This window comes from Sorex araneus, chromosome 1 (assembly GCF_027595985.1).
Source record: "Sorex araneus isolate mSorAra2 chromosome 1, mSorAra2.pri, whole genome shotgun sequence".
Classification (NCBI taxonomy): domain Eukaryota; kingdom Metazoa; phylum Chordata; class Mammalia; order Eulipotyphla; family Soricidae; genus Sorex; species Sorex araneus.
This window is the reverse complement of record NC_073302.1, coordinates 358,176,214-358,201,519: the sequence shown is the minus strand read 5'-3', so window position 1 is coordinate 358,201,519 and position 25,306 is coordinate 358,176,214. Positions and strand designations below refer to the sequence as shown.

Below are 25,306 nucleotides of genomic sequence, written 5' to 3'. Positions count from 1 at the left end.
TCTCAGTAGCTTGCCAGGCTCTCCGAGAGTTATGTATATATGTTACTGTATTTGGGATATGAATATGCCACGGGGAGCTTGCTAGACTCTCCCACGCGGGCAAGAGTTTACTCTTGGTAGCTTGTCAGGTTCTCCAAGAGGAAGAACTAGGCTATTAGATGTTGCGTGGCCACCTTGCGGCCAAGAACTGCCAGGAACTTGGTTTTATAGTGTCTGAATGTTGGCCGTTGATGGGCTTACAAGGCTCTGGGGGCAGTTTCTGGGTGTGACAACCTAGCTAATGGAAAATGGGGAATCTGGGTGGAAGAGGCTCAGTCCCGATCTGAGCAGCCTTGGAGATCTTGGCCCCAGGTCTCACACACCTGGGTTCCACTGCTGGTTCCTTCATGCGTGAGGCTCATCTGAAGATGTGGAGAGTGGCCTTGAGCAATTGAACATAAATCTGTGATATATTCAAAATATTGTGACTAAACATCAAAAAAATAAGTTATAGATAAATGTTTGTTTGCAAGCTTCGGAGTCTCAATCAAGTTAGTTCAAATTGTTAGAGTGTGGAGTCGACCACCCCTCAAGGACAGAGAACAGAGCCAATAATGCAAATCACCTAGCAAAGTTTATTGTTCCAGCTAGCTAGGGTCCAAGTGTCTGCCTGATGCAGCGGGCTTAACAAGGACCCCGAACACTAGGTTCAGCAAATTCTTATACTTTCATTTTGGCAAGTCAGGATTACTCAGCAATCTTTATTACCTACAAAGTACATGTTTATTTTATTGTTGTTGTTTTGGCCTGCAATATCCAATCCACCGCCCTGACAGTAATATTCTGGAGATCTAATCTTATTCCGAGGATGTAATCTTTGACAAAAGCATCTGATCTTTCTGCTTTTCTTGATCCTGGAAGAAACCTAGGTCACTCAGAAGGCCACAAAGCCTGTCATGGCAGTTCTCTGGCTAAGTGGGTCCTAACATTACCCCGTTAAGTTATTCATAATGAGGAATCTTCCTCATTCTGACCACTCAATTGTAGGCTGCCCAGGTTTGGGAGCTTCTGATAATCCTGCCTGAGAACCATCAACTGTACCATGTTCATTCTACCTTTAACATAAGACACCAACTTATTCAGGATACAGAAGCCCACAGTCAGGAGTAAAAACAGAAGTACTAAGGGTCTCAGGAGGGGATGAGATCATGATGACAAGTTGACTTTCCCAGATCTCTTCCTATAACGATATTCCTGTAGCACAATCTTTACCATTAAACACAATTCAGGGGAACTGGAGTTGGCAAAGTAGGAAGGGGACAAGCAAGGGGTTACATTCAAGACAATAGGCTCAGTATTGACAAACACACATCCTAGCGTGTGTCATAACTGCCACAGATCAAGACTAATTCTACTAGCTTCAGTATCAGAGAGTACCCAGTGCCCAAACTGGGGCATGTAAGGAGATTACTCTGCAGTTGTCACTACAATCATGCAGTAACAGAGAATAACCCGTGCTCTTCCCATGGTTCCTTTCAGCCACTTTCTTCAGTCTTATCTTGAGTAGGGTCGTCTCCTGTTGCCTGGACATGTCAGTGGTTGGTGTCACTCTGTCTCCAAAAGGGAAGTCAGCATTTACATGTGAAGCATGGACCCAGGTCTTGATTCTATCCACCTTCAGAACAGTTGGTCTGGTCAGGATCATGGTGTAAGGACTCACGGTGGCAGTCTCATATCGCCTAATGTAGGCCAGATCTCCCAATGTGTACAGATGAGGAGTTCAAGCTGGGCCTTGATACCCGTAGGGACAGTAGTGACTGGAGAAGAGAGAGAGAGATCACACACTCTAGTCTACACTTTTAAGGCTGAGTTGGAGTAGTGGCTGCCGACCCAAAAAAAATTTTAAAGGGAGCAGAGTTCCTCCATAAAGGAGGCTCACACTCACAACAGGCAATTGGGATTTGGGGGGAGGCTTCCTTAATCTCTCTACCTACATTCCCAAAATGCTATGGTATTCAAGGAATTTACTTTCATGGGGAGGGTTTCAACCTTAGGGTCTGCTACTCAAGGTCTTATCTGTATCCACAGGCTGGATCAATCTCAAACTTTCTTTACCAGGAATCTTGTTGACCTAGGTTCCATTGTCGAGGACCTTTCCCTGTCTACCTTCCTAAAACATTATATTCCCTCCTAGAGATTTCACCACCTTGAATCTTCAAGGGAGAATGGTCGAAATTCCATCTTCTGGAGCTGCTTCCTACTGACACAAGGACGCTGACCCTGCCTGCACAAGGGGCGAAATCTCAAGCTACCTTAGTTTATAATGAGCCCCAAGCAATGAATATGAAATATCAGAAATTTGAAAGCTAAGGAATGCTACTTTGAAATGACCAGAACTTAGAAGCAGAAAAACAAATGACAAATATCCTTATCATATGGGTATATCAAGGATATACAAGGCACTGGTTGAACTCCACAAGAAGAAAACTTCCAACCTGATCAAAAAATGGGGTGATGGAATGAAGAGAAACTTTCTCAAGAAATCCGAATGGCTGAGAGGCACATGAGAAAATGCTTGACATCACTAATCATCAGAAGATGCAGATCAAAACAACAATGAGATATCATCTTACACCACAGAGACTGGCCCACATCCCAAAAAACAAAAGTGACCAGTGTTGGTGTGGATGTGGGGAGAAAGGGACTCTCCTTCACTGCTGGTGGGAATGCCGACTGGTTCAGCCCTTTTGGAAAACAATATGGATGAGTCTCACAAAACTATAAATTAAGCTCCCATTTGACCCAGCAACACCACTCCTGGGAATATACCCTGGAAAGGCAAAATGGTATAGTAGAAATGACATCTGCATTTCTATGTTCATTGCAGCACTGTTTATAATAGCCAAAATCTGGAATAAACCGTAGTGCCCAAACAGATGACTGTTTAAAGAAACTTGGTACATCTACACAATGGAATACTATGCAGCTGTTAGAAAAGATGAAGTCATGAAATTTGCCTATAAGTGGATCAACATGGAGAGTGTCATGTTTATTGAAATGAGTTAGAAAGAAAGAGACAGACATAGAAAGATCGCACTCATATGTGGAATATAATGTAGCAGAATGAGACAGTAACAACCAAGAGTAGTAAAGATTAGAACCAGGAGGTCTGCCTCACAGATTGGAAACTGGACTGTCATGATGGGGGAAAAGGCAGCAGAGACAGAGAAGGGAACATCTAGTAGAGAATATTGGGAGGACACACTCAGTCGAAAGCCACTTACCAAAAGTGGACTATAGACCGAACATGATGGCCACTCAATAACTCTATTGCAAACTAAAACATCCAACAGGAGAGAGAACAAAAGGGAATACCCTGCCACAGAGGCAGGGTGGGGTGGTGGGGGTTGAGGTGGGGGTGGTGGGAGGGATACTGGGAACACTGGTGAAGGAGAATGGGCACTGGTGGAGGGATATAAACCAAATACAAACATGAAAGTCCATAAGTTTGTAACTGTACCCCACAGTGATTTAGTAATAAAAATTTAAAAATGTCAAGCTCAAAAAAAAATAAACATACTGAGGACTGCCCTTCCCACATCCCAGCCGGACCCAGACCATCCCAGTCCTGCACCCCACCCCAAACTGTCACCCTGTCTGGTGCCACACTGCTCCCCAGCACTGCAGCCATTTTCTGTGCTGGCCCAGGTGTGCGAAGTCCCCTGACCTGCCCTTCCCTCATCCCAGACAGCGTGTGAACCCAGCTACAGTGTGGTAGGAGGCAGACCTAATCTCCTGGGGCATGGCCTCTGCCAAAGGGGGCGTGGCCTCTTTTGGAGCCGCTGCAGTTATTTTCTTCAAACCCAGCAATCTGTTGTTATATCTCAGTCTTCATTACCTATGTCTGTGAGTAACATGCTAGCTATCCAAAAAAGAGTAGGCAATAGACCGCTAGTCTATTCAAATTTCACCAAAATACCAATGAATACAAGCAGCTGTGCAAGCCCAATGTAAAAGAGCACGTTCTCCGAAAGCATCACTTGAGGCCTCACGTAAGGAACAGAGTAACATCTTACAGGAAGGACATGTTCTAGAAGGGGAAAATAAAAAGGCAAACACCATTGACTGAGTCCATCCAGAATCCTTTTTCACAACAAGAGGGAACATGGATAGTGAATTTGAAGGTCACTCCTCCATACCACCACCACAACATGAAGAAACAGTGCAAATCCCCACCACAAGGTGAGGACAATGAAAGGAGTCCAGAAGCCACAAAAGGCGTTTCCTACAAACTTGAGCTCTTCGATAAAGAATTCAGAGATGACATGCTGAAGATGTTCAATGAACTCAATGTGAAGATAGAACAGGTATACATTAAGCTAAAGGAGAACCTGAAAGAAACAATGGAATGAACGGCCGGGAAAATTTGGAAAGAAATGAGAGCAGAAATAAAAAAGCTACAAAAAGAAATGTCACTAATAAAGGATAAGGTAGATGAAATAAAAAAAAAAAAACTCAGTGGGTGCCTTCAACAATAGAATAGCTAAAGTGGAAGACAGAATCAGTGAGCTTGAAGATGAGCTGCAGGAAGCCTACAGGCAACAACAAACAATGGAAAAAGATCTCAAAATAGCTCTAGGACGAATCAGAGTCATAGGGATAATTTCAAGAGGAACAACATTAGAAGCATTGGAGTACTAGAAGGACATGGAAGCAACCCCAATGAAAAAGCCACAGACAAAGAAATTATTGCTGAAAAGTTTCCAGAGCTGGAGAATGTAGGCATCCAGATTCAAGGAGCCTGAAAGGTGCCAGCGACAGAGAACCTAACAAAAAAACTCCCAGACATATAATAGTTAGAATGATGGACATCATGGATCGAGACACAATACTGCAAGCATCAAGGTTAAAGAAGGAAATCACACACAAAGGAGCACCCCTTAGATTTACAGCAGATCTATCAGAGGAAACCCTCCAAGCCTGAAGGCAGGGGTATGATATAGTGAAAAACTCAATGAAATGAATGCTTCACCAAGAAAACTTTATCCGGCAAAACTCTCATTCAAACTCAAAGGAATGATACACTATTTTGTGGATAAGCAACAGCTCAGGAACTTCACAGAATCAAAACCAAACCTAAAAGAAAGACTAAAGGGGCTATTGTAAGACAAGAAAAGACCCTACAAGCACAACAAACCCTTACAGAAAGATGGCACAGACTCCCATAACAATAATCTCTCTCAATGTCAGTGGTCTAAATTCACCAATAAGATACACGGAGTGGCAAAATGAATTCAGAGACTGAACCCAACATTCTACTGCCTGAAAGAAATGCATCTGAGTAGCCAGGACAAACACAGACTCAAAGTCAAAGGATGGAAAAAAAATCCTGCAAGCAAACAACTCCCTCAAAAAATGCTGTGGTGGCCTTACTAGTATCGGACAATATAGATTTCAGGTTGACAGAGATTAGAAAGGAAAATGAAGGCCATTTTTTTACCAATCAAGGGATATGTACAACAGGACGAAATCACACTGCTAAACGTGTATGCACACAATGAGGGACAAGCTAAATACCTACAACAACAGCTATCAGACCTTAAGAAGGACATTGCACGCAACACAATAGTAGTTGGAAACTTCAACACTGCCCTATCACCGCTGGATAGATCAAGAAAATCAAAACTCACCAAGGAAATACTGGCTTTGAAGGAAGAAATAGAATAGAAAGGGCTATTAGATCTATACCAGGCTTTATATCCCCCCCAAAAGAGAACAAACATTTTTTTTTCAGTGCACATGGAACATTTTCCAGAATAAGCCATGTGCTGGACCACACAACATACCTCAACAGAATCAGGAAGATAGACATCGTGCCAACTATCCTTTCAGACCATAATGCACTGAAGATAGAAGTTAGTCATGGACAGATACAGAAAACCAAATCAAACACCAAAATTAAACAAAGCAATGTTGAACAATGAGTGGATCAGGAAGGAAATCAAGGAAGAAATCAAAAGGTACTGGAAACAAATGAGAATGAAAACACGAGCTACTAGAACCTGTGGGATGCAGCTAAAGCCATGTTAAGGGGAAATTTATAACCCTGAAAGCATTTATCAGGAAGGAAGAAAGTGCCTACATAAAAAACTTGACTTCACAGCTCAATATTTTAGAAAAGGACCAAAAAAATGAGCCCAAACCAGGCTGAAGGAAAGACATAATAAAACTTAGAGCAGATATCAACGACTTGGCAACCCAATAGACAATCCAAAAGATCACTGAAAGCAAGAGTTGGTTCTTCGAGAAAATAAACAAGATTGATAAACCACTAGCAAGACTCACAAAGAAAGAGAGTGAGAACCCTAATAAACCAAATCAGAAATGAAAAAACAAAGAAACCAGAGAAACCAGAGAAATCAAAGAAATTCAAAAGATCATCAGAGACTACTTTGAAAATCTGTATGCCACAAAACAAGAGAACCTAGAAGAAATGGATAAATTCCTGGATTCCTACAATCTCCCAAGACTGAACCAAGAAGACTAGGAATACCTGAACAGACCCATTAATATCAAGGAAATTGAACCTGTAATCAAAAGTCTTTCCAGAAACAAAAGCCCAGGTCCAGATGGATTCACTAGAGAATTCTTCCAAACAGTTAAAGAGGACTTACTGCCAGTTCTTCTCAAGCTTTTTTAGGAAATTGAAGAAATAGAAAGCCTCCCAAACAGTTTCTATGAGGCACATATCTCCCTAATACCAAAAGCCAACAAAGACACCACAAAAAATGAAAACTAAAGGCCAATATCCCTGATGAACACAGATGCGAAGATTCTCAACAAAACATTAGCAAATAGAATTCAACAACTCATCAAAAAGATCATACACCATGACCAAGTGGGATTCATCTCGGGGATGCAAGTGTGGCTTAACATTTGGAAATCAATCAACATATCTATCGTATCAACAAAAGAAAAGAACCATAGATCATATCAATAGATGCAGAAAAATCATTTGAAAAATCCAGTACAAATTTATGATGAAAACTCTCGCCAAAATGGGTATAGAAGGGACTTTCCTCAATATAGTCAAAGCCATTTTCTATAAGCCTGTGGAAGGCATCTTGAATGGGGAAAAACTAAGAGCATTCCCTCTAAGATCAGGGACAAGACAAGGATGCCCACTCTTTCTACTTCTGTTCAATATAGTACTGGAAGTACTTGCAATAGTGGTTAGGCAAGAAAAATATATTAAGGGCTTTCAGGTAGGAAAGGAAGAAATCAAGCTCTCACTATTTGCAGATGATATGATACTATACTTAGAGAACCCTAAAATCTCTACCAAGAAACTCCTAGAAACAATGGACATGTTTAGTAAAGTTGCAGCCCATAAAACCAATACACAGAAGTCCATGGCTTTCCTATATGCAAATAATGAAAGAGAAGAACGTGACATGAAAAAAGCAGTCCCTGTTCACAATCATGCCTCAGAAACACAAGTACCTAGGAATCAGCTTAACTAAGGAGGTAAAGGACTTGTACAAACGAAACTACAAAACGCTACTTCAAGAAATAATAGAGGACATGAGGAAATGGAAAGATATACCCTGCTTATGGATTGGGAGTATTAATATTATCAAAATGCCAATATTCATACTCCCCAAAGCACTGTACATATTCAATGCAATCCCTATTAGGATACCCATGACATTCTTCAAAGAAATGGAATTCAAATGGAACAATAAGCCCCCATGAATAGCTAAAGCAACTCTTGGGGAAAAGAATATGTGAAGAATTAACCCCCCAACCTCAATCTCTACTACAAAGTGGTAATAATTAAAACAATATGGTACTGGAACAAAGGCAGAGCCACAGACCAATGGAGCAGGGTTGAATATCTTCACACACACCCTCAAATATATGCTCATCTAATCTTTAATTAAGGGAGCAAGAAATGCAAATTGGAGCAAGGAAAATCTCTTTAACAAATAGTGCTGGCAAATCCAGACAGCTATATGCAAAAAATGAGCTCAGATAGCTACATAACACCATGTACAAAAGTCAGGTCAAAGTGGATAAAAGATCTCAACATCAGACCAGAATCCATAAGGTTCATAAAAGACAAGGTTGGCAAAACCCTTCATAACATTGAAGCTAAAGGTATTTTCAAAATGACATGCCACAGCAAGTGAAAACAGAGATAAACACATGGGACTATCTTAAACTAAGAAGCTTCTGCACCTCAAAAGTAACAGTGACCAAAATACAAAGACAGTCTACAGAATGGGAAAGGATATTCACTCAATATCCATCTGATAAGGGGTTGATACCAAGGATATATTAGGCACTGGTTGAACTCTACAAGAAGAAAACATCCAACCCCATCAGAAAATGTGGGATGGAAATGAACAGAAATTTTCTTAAAGAAGAAATCTGAATGGCTAAAAGACACACGAGAAAATGCTCTACATCACTAATCATCAGGGAGATGCAGATCAAAACAACAATGAGATATCATTTCACACCAGAGAGACTGTCCCACATCCAAAAGAACAAAAGCAACCAGTGTTGGTGCAGATGTGGGAAGAAAGGGACTATTCTTTACTGCTGGTGGGAATGCTGACTAGTTCAGCCCTTTTGGAAAACAATATGGACAAGTCTCAAAAAATTAGAAATTGAGCTCCCATTTGACCCAGCAATACCACTCCTGGGAATATATCCCAGAGAGGCAAAAAGGTATAGTAAAAATGACATCTGCATTTGTATGTTCATTGCAGCACTGTTTACAATAGCCAAAATCTTGAAATAAACTGAGTGCCCAAAAGGAGATGACTGGTTAAAGAAACTTTGGTACATCTACACAATGGAATACTATGCAGCTGTTAGAAAAGATGAAGTCATGAAATTTGCATATAAGTGGATCAACAAGAAAAGTATCATATTAAGTGAGATGAGTCAGAAAGAGACAGACAGACATATATAGGTCACACACATCTGTGGAACATAAAGTAACAGAGTGGGAGACTAACATCCAAGAGTAGTAGAGATAAGGACCAGGAGGTCATCCCAACAGCTTGGAAACTGACCTCACATGTGGAGGAAAAGGCAGCTGAGATAGAGAAGGGAACACTAAGTAGAGGATGTTGGGAGGACCCTTCAGGTTGAAAGTTTCGAGCTGAAAGTAGACTATAGACCAAACATAAAAGCCACTCAATACCTTTATTGCAAAGTACAATACCCAAAAGGAAAGAGAACAAAAGGGAATGTCCTGCCACAGAAGCATTGTTGGGTGGTAGGGGATGGGGTGGGGGTGGTGAGAGGGATACTGGGATCATTGGTGAAGGAGAATGGGCACTGGTGGAGGGATGGGTAAACAATCACTGTATGACTGAAATGTAAACACGAAAGTTCTTATGTTTATAACTGTACCTCACAGTGATTCACTAATAAAAATTTTTTTAAAAAACATACTGAAATTATAAAGAAGAGAAAAGCAAGCCTTTAATAATCACATTTTTTCACTTCCTGAAAAAATTATAGAACTGCAAGATGGTCTGGCAATGCAAACTGTCATTTACTGGCCGTCTTTTCCTGTGCTCTAACTTACTCAGGCCACATGGTGTTACAGAGGTCAACAAGATGCTCCTTATTTAAACTACCTAGTTGGAAATTCCAATGTTTTAATAAGGAACCTAAAGGAAAACCTTTGGGTATCACTGTAGAATTTCTCATATTTCCTGAGTGCCGGGGCAATGACTTATGGAAAAGGATGGTTCCTTGACAAAACTTTTCTCCTCCATTAAAATTTGAATTGATCTCTAGCTGACTGAGACTGGGTGGGGAAAGGATTTCTGCCTGGGAGCTGATTGGCCTTAGTTTCCCTGAATCTTCTCACTAGTTTTCCTCCCGTTCTTCCAATAGTGAACGGTGACACAAGACAGAAAAAGGAGGGATGCCTCTTTGCAGATACCACTCAGGTGCTTGCCTGGCCGGTGGAAAACTTAACCATAGTGGTTCAGCAATGTGACTTGTGATTTTCCATAGGTTACCTCCTTCTCCGTGACTTTCTTCACTGCATGGTCCCCAGATCAAAATTAGCTATGAGGACAGATTTCAGGGTCATCTGGGCCTGACCCATAATGATCAGGAGAAAGGGACAAATTAAGCAAACAGAAAATAACAACAGAAACCCTCCACCAGGGAAATAGGTTTGCATCGATTCACGAAAAAAGGATGGATTAAACAGAGAGGGACAAATTAAACAAATTAAACAAACAGAAAATAACAACAGAGAACACTTCATCAGTGAAACAGATTTGCACCAAGTCACTCAACACACACACACACACACACACACACACACACACACACACACACTGGCTGGTCAGCACACTACTCTCACAAATTACTCTTTACACACTCACATCCAGATCAGGATCCTTACCAGCCTGATGTTGGGGACACTTTCTCATTCTCAGCTCCTAATGTCAGGGATGTCTCCCATGACTTTCAGAAGAGAATTCTCGACCAGACCCAAATGTTGAACTCCAGTACCCCTCAGAAGGAGGTGGCCAATCCTCCTTACAGCAGTGGAACCTCCAGGGTCTGAAACAGATTCACCAAGCCCCATCGTTCTCCACCCAGATGAGAATTCTCACTCAGATGGGGACCTCCCGATTCCCCAGACGAGGCTACCAATCCTCCTTACCGTGGTCCTGTTACAGTTTGAACCTCGTTATTGGGGTTTGTCTGTTCTCGAGGAAAGGGTCTTATCTTGCTGGGGCCTCCAAATGTTAGAGTGTGGAGTCGACCACCCCTCAAGGACAGAGAACAGAGTCGATAACGCAAATCACACAGCGAGGTTTATTGTTCCAGCTAGCTGGGGTTCAAGTGTCCGCCAGACGCAGTAGGCTTCAACAAGGACCCCAAGCACTAGATTCAGCAAGTTCTTATACTTTCATTTTGGCAAGTCAGCATTACTCAGCAATCTCTATCACCTGCAGAGTACACATCAACATCTATTTTGTTGTTGTTGTTTTGGCCTGCAACATACACAAATTACAAATGTTACCTCCCTGACAGTAACATTCCGGAGATCTAATGTTATTCCGGGGATGTAATCTTTGACAAAAGCATCTGATTTTTCTGCTTTTCTTGTTCCTGGAAGAAGATTAGGTCACTCAGAAGGCCACAAATTCTGTCATGGCAGTTCTCTGGCTAAGTTGGTTCCAACAAAATAAAAGGGCACTGAGTAATAAGGGAAAGAAATCTCATGAAGGGGGATACCGGAAAGAGTATCTACCAGGAGGTACAATTCGAGCACAGTGCATGCGTACTAACCTAAGGGAGCCTATCTCTAAAGATGTTCTGTAGATTTTGACTTTAACAGTCCACAGCTCAGTGTCGAGTGTCTTGTATTAGCCCATCTACTGTAGCACTCTGTGAATTTTAACTCTCAATAAAGGAAAGTCAACTGATTAATTCTCTCCATACTCCTAATTCATGAAGGAGTTGAAGAGGCCTACCTCTTTCTTATGTTTACAGAATACCACTAGAAGCTCCCAGTATATTTGTGTAATAGTTGCTTTTCATGCATATGTTTCCTCATTGTAATAAAAGAAAAAATTTTTTCCTGTGACTACAACTGGGAATGGTTCACAAGCTAAGCAAATTGATTTACTTAGGAAAAAAATGTAAATTTATCATTATACCTAGAATCTTGTAAGCAGAGATTGAGTGAGGAGTTCTGTTCACCAGATGAATATTTAGTGGAAAAAGTTCTTGTTCCGTAATGTTGCTGTCTTCCTGCTGTTCATATAGTATCATTGGCTACATGGCCATTTTTAAAAGTTCATACCTATTTGTTAAAAATCAAAGTGAATATTTTATGTATAGGAAAATGTTACTTACATATTTAATAGGACTCAGAGCACAAGCCTGCTCCTTCCTTATGTTTCACATGCACATACCATTCTCTATTTGTTTGTGTTAACAAAAGGAGTGTGACATCTTAGCGGTAACAGGTAGTTTTTTTCTTTTTTTAAAGTACAATTTTGCCTAAATACAAAGTATTTTAGTTATTTAATATACCTATTCCAGGGCCAGTGAGACAATACAGTGAGGCTGCCCTGGGTTCACTCCCTGGTGCCACAAGTCTTCTTCCAGCATTGCCAGGAGCTATTCCCAAGCACAGAGACAGGAGTAATTTCTGAGCAGAGCCAGGTGGACTCCAAAACCAAACCAAACCAAACCAAACCAAAGAAGAACTCTAGAACCTAAGATAAAATAATTAGCAACATTTCTCTTTACCTTACTATACTTAGTACTATTTAGGTACTGCTGTGGACAAAGCTACAGGCAAGAATAGATGAAATCTTGTCTTTGGCATCTGCTTGCATCTATTTAACTATGAGTCTGGAATGAAAACAGTTAAAAGGAAAAAATGACCCTTATTGGATAGTGGGTGGATGCCAATTTTGCAAAAGAAGTGTTCCCTGGTGGCTCTTTTCCGTGGTAGAATGAGTTGGCTTCAAAGGTCCGCAGCCCCAGTCATTCCATTAATTTTGTGGTCATGGAAGAAAATAATCATATTAACAACCAGAGAGAAGGAATGTAACATTCCTCCATTACTCCATGCCTACTACATAAAATCACAAATGCTTTCTTACACGTGATCTCAGTGAAACCTTACAAAAATATTCTGAGGCAGATATAATGAAGGCCGTGGCTCAGGAAAGTGAGTCTGAGAGACTTCATCTTCAGCAGTCCTAATTGGGAGAGTTGAATCATTCCTCTCTGTATCAACTTTGTACAGCATATTAAAATAAAATATAATTCTCATGATCACACAATCAAACTGTAATCAAGCTGTTTAAAATGCTATGGCCTGTGCTGAGGGCCAAAGAAACAGCAGAGTGGTCAAAGAGCTGCTTTTGAGCACATCTGATCCCAATTTGCTCTCTGGATCCCATATGGTCTCCAGAGCACCGCCAGGAGTGATCCTGAGTGCAGAGCCTGGAGAGAGCCCTGAGCACCAAAAGCTGTGGCCCCCAAAATAAAATTTAAATAAAATAAAGTCCCATGGCCTGTGGGTTATGAGTAAATATTTTGGACTTATGCTGTGCATAGAAAGAAGGTGTAAGTCTAATGATAAGTCAAGAGGAGGGTATTTAATACAGAGGTGATTGGAGTGGGGAAATCACAAATAGTATTATTCAAACAGTCACAAGCCTCACTTTCCACACCACTTATCCTCATGCATTTGCCCAATTTATTTATATTTTTGATTGTCAACTTTACTTCAGCCATTGATGCTTATTTGTCAGAACCTCAGAAAATGTAACGACTATCTTAAAATATTTTAACAATCCATGATCCTTTTTGGTTGCTAAAAATTAGGTTTTATTTGCACTTATGTGATCAGAAGATCTTAAAAATATTTTTTAGGGAGGAAAGAACTACATGAAAGTTAAGTGATATGTTATTTTACATCAATTTCAAAAATCTTTCACTCAGCAGTTGTAGTCTCCTTTCATGGCAAATGATGTATGCCAAGAAAAAGATTCATGTTTGTTAGGATTTTTTTATTCATTTTTAGAACAACTTATGTCTAAGTTCCTTGAATGTTCATAGTTGTCAAAGTTTAAATTATAAAAAGTGAGTGGTAATAGTATGAACCATAAATAATTGCAAGGAATGCATTAATTTATGGGAGTCTACTCAAAAATGAAGACACCACTTGAAATGTTTATAACATGCAAGTTCATGGAAACAAGAAAGTTTGTGGGGTTAAAAAGACATAGATCAGTGTCTTATAGCATGAGCAGAAAGGAGACAGTGAAATGTCTTTAAAATGAATGATAATCACAATGAGTGAGAAGGCACAGGAGGGGGAAATACTTGAATACTCAGTGACCAAAACATATTCAATTAAATGGGTTTCTCAAATCATTTTCCTGTAAGATATGGGTTAACAGTGGTTCTTAGACAGATTCATGCATGGGAATCAACCAGAGGACTTGGTAAAGTACAAGTTGCAAGCCTTTCACCACACTTTGATTCAGAAGGGCTTGAATGAAACTTGACACAGCTACATTTCTAGCTGTTGGATGCTACTGGACTATGCCCAGTTCTGAGAACCACAGCATTAGATGATGCACTAAGCAGTATAGTTGGAGGTAGGTCATTGTCCTTAATACAAACATGTATTCATGCTATGAAAACATTTTATTTTTTCATTGAGCCACCATAAGATACAGTTACAAAACTGATCATAGTTATGTTTCAGTTATACAGTGTGCCAACACCTACCCCTTAACCAGTGTACATTTCACACCACCAGTGCCCCCAATCCCCCAGACTGCTCTGTGGCAGGAATTTTCGTTCTCTCTCCCTCTCTCTTTTTCTCTCTCTTTTTCTCTCTCTTTTTCTCTCTTTCTCCCTTTCTCTCTCTCTCTCTCTCTCTCTCTCTCTCTCTCTCTCTCTCTCTCTCTCTCTCTCTCTCTCTCTCTCCCTCTCTCCCCAAGCCCCTTTGAGGCACTATGGTTTTCAGTAGAGATTAATTTTTTTATTTTTGGCTTTTGGGGTCACATCAGGTGATGATGGGGGTTGGTTACTTTTGGCTCTCCACTCAGAAATCCCCACTGTACTATCACTCCCAAGAGGTTATCATATTTGTTCCTTTATCTGTTTTCAGCACACAGTTCTTTTTTATTTTTTATTTTACTCTTTTTAATTTTTTAATTAGTGAATCACCATGAGGGTACAGAAACAGATTTACACATTTACACTTGTATTTCCCTCATACAATGTTCAAGCACCCCTCCCTCCACCAGTGCCCATTCTCCACCACCAGTGAACCCAGTATCCCTCCCACCCCCTAATCCCATCTCCTCCTCCCCCCACCTCTGTGGCAGGACATTTCCTTTTGTTATCTCTCCTTTGGGGTGTTGTGGTCTGTAATAGGAGTATTGAGTGGCCATCGTGTTCAATCTATAGTCTACTTTCAGCACGCATCTCCCCTCTTGAGCGGGTGCTCCAACCATAGTTTACTTGATGTTCCCTTCTCTATCTGAAATGCCTTCTCCCCCAGCATGTGAGACCAGTTTCCAAGCCATGGAGCCAACATCCTGGTACTTATTTCTACTATTTTTGGGTGTTAGTCTCCTACTCTGTTATTTTATATTCCACAGACGAGCACAATCTTTCTATGTCTGTCTCTCTCTTTCTGAATCATTTCACTTAGCATGATACTTTCCATGTTGATCCACTTATATGCAAAATTCATGGCTTCATCTTTTCTAACAGCTGCATAGTATTCCATTGTATAGATATACCAAAGTTTCTTTAACCAGTCATCTGTTTTGGGCACTAGGGTTATTTCCAGGTTCTGGCTATTGTAAACAGTGCTGCGATGAACATATAAGTGCAGATGTCATTTCGACTATACTTTTTTGCTTCTCCGAGATATATTCCCAGAAGTAGTATTGCTGGGTCAAATGGGAGCTCAATTTCTAATTTTTTGAGGCACATCCATATTGTTTTCCAGAAGGGCTGAACAAGTCGGCATTCCCACCAACATTGTAGAAGGGTCCCTTCTCCCCACATACCCTCCAACAGTGGTTGTTCTTCTTCTTTGGGATGTGTGCCATTCTCTGTGGTGTGAGGTGGCATCTCATAGTTATTTTGATCTGCATCTCCCTGATAGTGATGAAGAGTATTTTTTCATGTGCCTTTTGGCAATTCATATCTCTTCCTTGGGAAAGTTTCTGTTCATTTCTTTGCCCCATTTTCTGGTGGGGTTGGATGTTTTCTTCTTGCAGAGTTCAACCAGTGCCTTATATACCCTTGATACCCTTATTGGATGGGTATTGGGTGAATATCCTTTCCCATTCTGTAGATTGTCTTTGTATTCTGGTCACTGTATCTTTTGTGGTGCAGAAGCTTCTTAGTTTAATATAGTCCCATTTGTTTATCTCTGTTTCCATTCCATTGATCAGTTGCGCAGCACACAGTTCTTATCCAGGGTGATCATTTCCAACTGTCTTTGTCATGACAGTCCATTCTCTATGCCAACTGCCTTTCCTCCCAGCATTTGAGGTAAGCTACTAACCATGGAACAATCCTCCTGGCCTTTGTTTTTAATGTACTTCGGTAATGGTCTCATATTATATATTTTCTATCCCACAAATTAGTCCAATCATTCGATGTCAATCCAATTCCTTGTTACTCTTTTCACTAAGCATTATATTCTCCATGTCCATCCATTTATAAGCAAATTTAATAACTTTATTTTTCCTAAGAGCTGGATAGTATTCCGTTGTATAGATGTTTCATAGTATTTTTAACCCATCACCTGTTGTTGGGCATTTAGGTTGTTTCCATATGCTGGCTATTGTGAATAGAGCTGTAATGAACATACAAGTGCAAATAACATTTCAGCTATGTGTTTTTGGGGCCCCAGAATATATTCTCAGAAGTGGTATTGTTGGGCCATATGGAAGCTCAATTACTAGATTTTTGGAGATTGCCCATATTGTTTTCCAAAAAGGCTGAACCAGTCAGCATTTTTACCAACAATGAGGAAGAGTTCCTTACTCCTGCAACCAAGCCAGTATTGGTTGCTCTTGTACTTTTTGATGTGTACCAGTCTCTGTGGTGTGAGATAAAATATTATTGTTGTTTTGATTTGCATCTCTTTGATGATTACTGATGTGGGGCATTTTTCATGTGTCTATTGGCCATTTGCATTTCTGTTTTGAGAAAGTTTCTGTTCATTTCTTCTCCCCATTTTTTATGGAGTTGGATTTTTTTCTTGTAACGTTCTACCAGTACCTTACATATTTTGACTATTAACCTCTTGTCAGATGAATATTGGGTAAATATTTTTTCCCAATATGTGAGCTGTCTTAGTACTTGATTACTGTGTCTTTTGAGGTGCAGAAGCTTCTTATTTTTATATAGTCCCATTTGTTTCCCTTTCCTTCCACTTCTTTGCTCAGTGAAATCTTTGAAGGTTCCTTTAACTTCGATGTCATAAAGGGTTTTGCCCACTTTTTCCTCTATATACCTTATGGATTCAGGTCTGATATTGAGATCTCTAATCTATTTTCATCTGACATTGTGCATGGCATTAGAAAAAGGTTCATGTTTTTGCAGGTTGCTGTCCAGTTTTCACAGCACCACCCTTATTACTAAGGGGCTGGAACGATAGCATAGTGGTTGGGCTTTCGCCTTTCACGCGACCAACCCGTGTTCGAATCCTCTGCCCCTCTCGGAGAGCCCGGCAAGCTACTGAGAGTATGGAGACCGCATGGCAGAGCCTGGTAAGCTACCCATGCGTATTGGATATGCCAAAAACAGTAACAATAAGTCTCTCAATGAGAGATGTTACTGAGCCTGCTCGAACAAATCAATGAGCAATGGGATGACAATATGACAGTATATTTCATATTTCTTACTCCATTATCAAAGATTATCACTTGTATCACTTGTCATCCCATTGCTCATTGATTTGTTCAAGCAGGCACCAGTAATGTGTCTATTCATTCCTGTCATGTGATAATATAGCCCAAAGGCATCTGCTCTATCCAGAAACACTAAGAGCCTCAAACCGTTCGTTCAGGATTTTGATGAAGAAGTCTGACCATTTTATAACTGGGCAGCCACGTGGTTTTTTACATCCCGTGGAATCCAGTCAGTAACTGCGCTATTCCTGCAGTCATCACCAAAATGCATTACCTGTCTGTCCCATCTGATTTTCGATGTCTTGGCAAATGAGACAGTGTCCCTGATTCTTGATCATCAAACTCTGGATTCCTTCTCTCATTTGAGTGAAATGTGATACTCCAAGCATAGCTCTTTCTATTCCTCTTTGGGAGACCCGAATAGCATTCTCATCCTGTTTTCATAGGGCCCAGGTCTCTGAGGCATATGTTAGTGCAGGAAGAATGGTGAAGTCGAAAAGATGTGCCCAGAGCTCGTGGTTCTTCAACCTCTTAACAACTTCCTCAACAGTCTTGAAGGTGTTCCACACCATTTTCTTCCTCCTGTGAAGTTCTGGCGCCAAGTCATTCGTCATGTTGAGTTCTCAACCTAGGTACACATAACTGCTGCATTCGAAGATATTTGTTCCATTGAGAGCAAATGAAATGTCAGGAACTAGTTTGTTTCTCATGAATATTATCTTCGTGAGATTCAGCTGCAGTCCGACCTTCCCACACTCATGGTTGAAGTTGGCCAGCATTCAGGCTGCTTGGCTAATGTTTGATATTAGTAGAGCGATGTCACTAGTGAAGCGGAGGTGGTGTAGTTGTCGACCTTCTGTATTCACTCCCATTTCTTCCCATTCCACTCATCGAATGACATTCTTGAGGGTGGCACTGAAGCGTTTTGGTGAAATGGTATTGCCCTGCCGAATCCCTCTTTATGTCGATGATCACTTCTTTGTAGAATGGTGAGATCTTGGTGGTGAATACATAATACATCTCGCAGAGGACCCTGATTTACTGAGTTTGAATACCCTGTTTGGCTAGGGCTTCGATGACCACTTCAGTCTCAACAGAATCAAAGGCCTTCTTTAAATCAATGACAGAGCGGCGACTTGAACTCTCGTGAAATCTCAGTGAGCTTGGTCACCGTGTAGAGATGGTTGATTGTGCTGAATCCTTTTTGGAACTCGGCTTGCTCACAAGATTGTCCTTTGTCTAGTATTCTACCAATCCTATTCAGGATGACTCAAGTGAAAAACTTGTGGACAACAGAAAAAAGGCAGACTGGGCGATAGTTGCTGATGTCGTGGATGTCTCCCTTCTTGTACAACAGGATGGTCCTGCTGGTTTTTCTTTGGGACAGAATCTTGCATTCAGATAAGTAACACCTCAATGGTTCATTGCCTCATTGTGGCAAGGGGGGTGGCAACAGTGCCAACTGGAGAAGAGTGAGCCAACAGGTACTGCCCAGAGATGCAAGCAGGTGCATATTCATGACAGTCAACCAAAAGCTTACATTTGGTAGACTGGGAGCACCTGTAAGGGCAATTAGATGCCTCCCTAAAAGCCTCTGTCCCTCTCTTAGAGCCCTGCAAGCTACTGAGGGTATCCTGGCCCGTATAACAGAACCTGGCAAGCTACCCGTGGCATACTCAATATGCCAAAAACAATAACAATAATATACCTCATCCCCCTGGCCCTGAAAGATCCCCCAATACAGTAGCATTGGGAAGGAAGAGCAAGGAGAGGCTGATAAAATCTCAGGGCCGAACTAGGCTACCAAAACAAAGAAGGACTGAAATGACTGTCTATAATTTCAATGCACGTACGTTGGCATCGGAAGCATCCATTGAAGACCTGATGCTGCAAGCACAGAAGATCAAGTATGACATTATCAGACTGACCTAGATGAGAAGGCATTGATCACATCACGGCATTTTCATCACTGGAAAAGAACCGTTCCTTGGAATATGTGACAGTGGAAGCATCAGTGGTGTCAGTGTCCTCGTCACCACGAACTTGGCCATGAGCATCAGTTCGTTCAAATGTCTAACAACCTTAATTGGATGCTTACATTTGAATAGATGTGGCTCATTGCTGGCAGTTTCTATCTTCATTGTCTATGCACCAACAGCCAACAACAACAAAGAAGAAATTGAGAAGTTCTACATGGAGCTGGTGAAGTTCTATAAAGAAGACCACACCTTCTACAAGGTCATTGTTGGTGAATTCAATGCCAAGAAAAGGACTGAGAGACCACGCAAAGAACTCCACATCAGAACCCGCAGCCTATAATGGAAAGAACAGGGTAAGAGACTGAGTTCATTGTGGCGACCACAACCATCCATAGTAACTCGCAGTTCCAGAAGGCTGAATTTAAACACTGGATATGGAAGTCTCCCGGTGGACAATTCCACAACAAAATTGAGCACATCATATTCAAACTGGTTTTGCCTGATAGATGTCGCTGTTGTCCCCAAATTCCAAATTGGATCAGACCACCATCTCCTCTACGTGAAATTCTATTTCACAGAGCGGGAAGAAAGGGCTGCAAAGTTTAAAGGAAGAACTCCCAGAACAACCACCAACTGGGAGCTCTTTGGTACTACTGCGGCAATATGGGAAGATGCTGTCCTTGTGACAATATCAATGAGGAATACGATTGACTGGTTCAGTGCCTCTATGACTGTGCAAGGAATGCCGAGAGTGAGAAAGCCACAAAAAGTTGCCTGTCTTCAGAAACTCTTGAGCTCATTCGCCAACGTGGTTTGCCACAAGCCTCAGGCAATCACAAGCTAACATCCGAGCTCGCTAAGCTGTGCAGAGGAGTGATAAAGGAAGACCTCAAAGAGAGAAGAGTAGCAGTATTGGCCAATGTAGCAGAAGCTGGGAAAAATATTTGCAACACCTGCCTGTCCTTTGCCAAATATAAGACCAAGATGACTGTCCTCTGACGTCATTATAGATTTCTTACATCGTCCAGAAGGGCAACGGAAAAGGTTATCCACGATTTCTACTTGGATCTCTTCAATAGTCATATCCACCGGCACACATACCAAATTCTTCAGGATGGATATGTCGTTCCCAGCATTCTCCCTTCCAGAATCCAACACGACATTTCATTGGTAAAGAAGCATAGATCACTCGGTCCAAACAAGGTCAGACCTGAATATCTGAAGAATCTGCGGGCAGTACTCGTCAATATCAAAGATTAGGTGGTTATATATTTTAGATTCAGTGTCAGGATATTAGACTGCTCCAGTGATTTGCGGTCTCTCTTTGTTCCAATACCATACTGTTTTGATAACTACTGCTTTGTAGTACAGTTTAAAGTTGGGAAAGGTGGTGTGGCCGCCCGGGCTTCAGTCGTCCAGCAGCCATCCTGCCCCACGTCCCGCGACCCTACCTTCCCGCCTGGCTCCATAATACCGGCCCTCTCTCAGGGTAATCAGACCACTCCCCGGCCATGACTCCCCAGGTCCCTCCGGTTCCGAGGCGGCCACCCTGGGCTTTGGTTGTTCAGCAACTGCCCTGCCCTGCGTCCCGTGACCCTGCCAAGAAGGTACTGGGGGTGTGGCCTGTATCTCAGGGGATGTGGTCTCAAAAGGGACGTAGCCTCCTGTCAGAGCAGCTGCAGTTATTAATTTTTACCTTAGCATAATAGGTATAGTCTTTTTCTTTGAAAACCACTTTAGCCATCTCAATCACTTATGCAAAATAGCTCATTAGCTTAGTTTAACTTTATAAAAACTATCAGTGAAATAGAGAAGCTTGGCAAAACCTTCGTAAAGAGAACATAGCCTTAAGCCTTCATTAGAGGCCCCACATCAATCAGGAAGAGCGCCTGACTATAAGGAAGAACTCTAGAATAGTAACAAGGCTGCTATTAGCAATAGCACAACCAGAGACCCTCCCTTCCCACAGCAAGAGGGAATAGGAATAAACAACTACAAAGTTCCAACTGTATACTTCCATAACAACATGAAGAAGCAGCCAAAATCCCCTCCACGAACAGAGGGAGAAGAAAAGACTCCAGAAACCTCAACAGGGGCTACTCCATCTACGATCTCTCAGATAAAAAATTCAGAGAGGAAATCTGGAGGAGAGTCGATGTACTCCAAGCAACCATGGAACAGACATCCAATAAATTAAGGGAGGCTATGAATGAAGCACTGGAACAGTCTACAAAATAAATGCGGAAGAAAAGAGAGCAGAAATTTCAAAGCTACGAACAGAATTCACACAAACAAAGGAATCGGTAGATGAATTAAAAATCTCAGTAGATGCCCTCAACAGTAGAATGACTACAGCCAAAGACAGAATCAGCGACCTTGAAGATGAGCTGCATAGAGCTTACAGACAACATCAAATAATGGCCAAATGGCTATAGAGCGAATCAGTGTCCTTGGGGATGACTTCAAGAGGAGCAACATAAGAATCATTGGAGTACCAGAACAACAGGGAAGTAACCCAAATGAAAAAAAAAAAAAACACAGTCAAAGACATCATTGCTAAGAAATTCCCAGAGCTGGAGAAGGCAGGCATCCAGATCCAAGGAGTCCGAAGAGTACCAGCAAAAAGAGACCCAAATAAATAGACTCAAAAGCATATCATAGTCATAATGACAGATGTTGTGGATAGAGACACAATTCTGCAAGCAGCAAGGTCAAAGAAGGAAATCACATACAAAGAAGCACCCCTCAGATTTACAGAAGACCTGTCAGAGGAAACTTCCAAGCCTGAAGACAACGGTGGGACATAGTGGAAAAACTCAATGAAATGAATGCCTCACCAAGAATACTTTATCCAGCTAAACTCTCACTCAAACTCCAAGGAACCATACACTATTTCTCGGATAAACAACAGCTAAGGAAATTCATAGACTCAAAACCAAACTTAAAAGAAGGTCTAAAGGGGCTACTGTAAGACAAGGAGGAACCCCATATGAAAAACAAACCCCACAGAAAGATGACACAAAATCCCATGACAATAATCTCTCTCATGACAATGGCCTAAATGCACATATCAAGAGACACATAGTGGCAAAATGGATCCGGAAATTAAACCCAACTTTCTGATGCCTGCAAGAAACACACCTGAACAACCAGAGAAAACACAGACTCAAAGTCAAAGGATGGAAAATAATCCTGCAAGCATTATTATTAAGGGAAAACAACTCCCTTAAAAAAAGCTGGAGTGGCCATCCTGGTATCCGACAACATAGACTTCAGGTTGAAAAAGATTAAAAGAGACAGCGAAGGTCATTTTCTATTTATCAAGGGATATGTACAACAGGAAGACATCACACTCTTAAACATATACGCTCCTAATGAACGACCGGCTAAATATTTAAAACAACTCCTAACAGACTTCAAAGAGGACATCACTAACAGCACAATAGTAGTCAGAGACTTCAGTATTGCCCAATCACCTCTGAGTAGATTGACAAGAACAAAACTCAGCAAGGAAACACTGATTCTGAAAGAAGAAATTGAAGAGAGTGTCCTAATTGACCTATACACCCCAAAAAGAAAGAATACACATTATTTTCCAGTGCACACAGAAAATTTTCCAAAATAGACCAGGTATTGGGACCCAGAACAAACCTCAATAGAATTAAAAAAAAAAGAAATTGTATCAACCATCTTTTCAGATCACGATGCACTGAAGATAGAAGCTAACCACAAACAGACACGAAGAATCAAATCAAACACCTGGAAATTAAACAACTCAATGTTGAACAATGAGTCAGGAAGGACATCAAGGAAGAAATCAAAAGATACTTAGAAACAAATGAGAATGAAGACATGAGCTACCAAAACATATGGGACGCAGCTAAAGCCCAGTTAAGGAGAAAATTTATAGCTCTCCAAGCATTCCTCAGGAAGGAAAAAAAGGCCCACATAGATAGCTTGACTTCACGGCTCAAGACCTTAGAAAAGGACCAGAAAAATGAACCCAAACCAGACCGAAGGTAAGAAATAATAAAAATTAGAGCAGAAATGAATGACATGGAAACCAAAAAAACAATCCAAAAGATCAACGAAAGAAAATAAATAAGATTGATAAACCTCTAGCAAGATTCACAAAGAAAGAGAGAGAGAGAACCCTAATAAATAGAATCAGAAATGAAAAGGGGGTCATCATAACAGAAACCAGTGAGATTAAAAAGATAATCAGAGACTACTTTGAAGGTCTATACACCACAAAACAAGAGAACCTAAAAGAAATGGATGAATTCCTTGATTCCTACAATCTCCCAAGACTGAACCAAGATGACTTGGAATTCCTGAACAGACCCATTAATATCAAGGAAATTAAAACTGTAATCAAAATTCTCCCCGAACACAAAAGCCCAGGTCCAGATGGATTCACTGGCGAATTCTTCCAAACATTTAAAGAAGACATGTTGCCAGTTCTCCTCAACCTTTTCCAGGAAATTGAAAAAACAGAAACTCTCCCAAACAGTTTCTATGAAGCACACATCTCACTAATACCAAAAGCAAACAAAGACACCACTAAGAAAGAAAATTATAGAACAATATCCCTGATGAACACCAATAAAATATTAGCAAATAAGATCCAGCAACTCATCAAAAAGGTCATACACCACGACCAAGTGGGATTCATCCCAGGGATGCAAGGATGGTTTAACATTCGAAAATCAATCAACATAATCCATCATATCAACAAAAGTAAAGATGAAAACCATATGATCATATCAATTGATTCAGAGAAATCATTTGACAAGATCCAACATCCGTTCATGATGAAAGCCCTCACCAAAATGGGTTTTGGAGGAACTTCAACATAGTGGAAGCCATCTACAACAAGCCTATGGCAAGCACTATCCTCAATGGGGGAAAAACTAAGGGGCTTACCTCAAGATCAGGCACAAGACAAGGATGCCCACTGTCACCACTTCTCTTCAATATAGTACTGGAAGTACTTGCGATAGCAGTTAGACAAGAAAAAGAGATTAAGTGCATACAGATAGGAAAGGAAGAAATCAAATTCTCACTACTTGCAGATGATATGATACTATATCTAGAGAAGCCTAAAGCCTCTACTAAGAAACTCTTAGAAAAAAATAGACTTATACAGTAAAGTTGCAGGCTACAAAATCTATATATATCTATTTATATCATATGTTTTTTCTATTCTATCTATTCTATCTATTGATATAATCATATATTTTTTTCTCTTTTCTTATGTTGTTATGTTGTATGATGTTGACTGATTTGTGAATGTTAAACCACCCTTGCATCCCCAGGATGAGTCTTACTTGGTCATGGTGTATGATTTTTTTGAAGAGTCATTAGATTTTTTTTGCTAGTATTTTGTTGAGGACCTTTGCATTCATGTTCATCATAGATATCAGTAATTTGTGTGTATGTGTGTGTGTGTGTGTGTGTGTATGTGTGATGTCTCTGTCTACTTTGGGCTTTAGGGTGATAATTACCTACAGAAACTGTTTGGGAGTATTTCCGTTTTTTTCATTTTTCTGGAAAAGCTTGAAAAGGATTGGCAATAGGTCCTCTTTAAAGATTTGAAAGAATTCACGAGTGAATCCATCTGGGCCGAAGCTTTTGTTTTGGGGAAAACTTTTGATTACCATTTCAATTTCCTCAATGATGACAGGTCTGTTCATGTATTTCAAATTGTCTTAGTTCAGCTTTCAGAGGTTATAGGACTACAAGAATTTATTCATTTCTTCAAGGATATATTTTCTTTTTTAATTATTATTGAATCACCATGTGGAAAGTTACAAAGTTCTCAGGCTTATGTCTTGGTCATACAATGCTCAAACACCCATCCCTTCACCAGTGACCATATTC

The 25,306-nt window shown here is 40.7% G+C and overlaps 1 long non-coding RNA gene across 1 annotated transcript in view; it reads right to left on the bottom strand.

Moving 5' to 3' along the window:
• Positions 1-594: 594 nt before the first annotated feature.
• Positions 595-25,306, bottom strand: part of LOC129405732 (uncharacterized) — a 45,252-nt gene continuing 20,540 nt past the window's right edge. The window contains exon 2 of the long non-coding RNA XR_008630744.1: positions 595-1,796. This is a non-coding gene — a long non-coding RNA (uncharacterized LOC129405732). The remainder of the gene's footprint in view (positions 1,797-25,306) is intronic.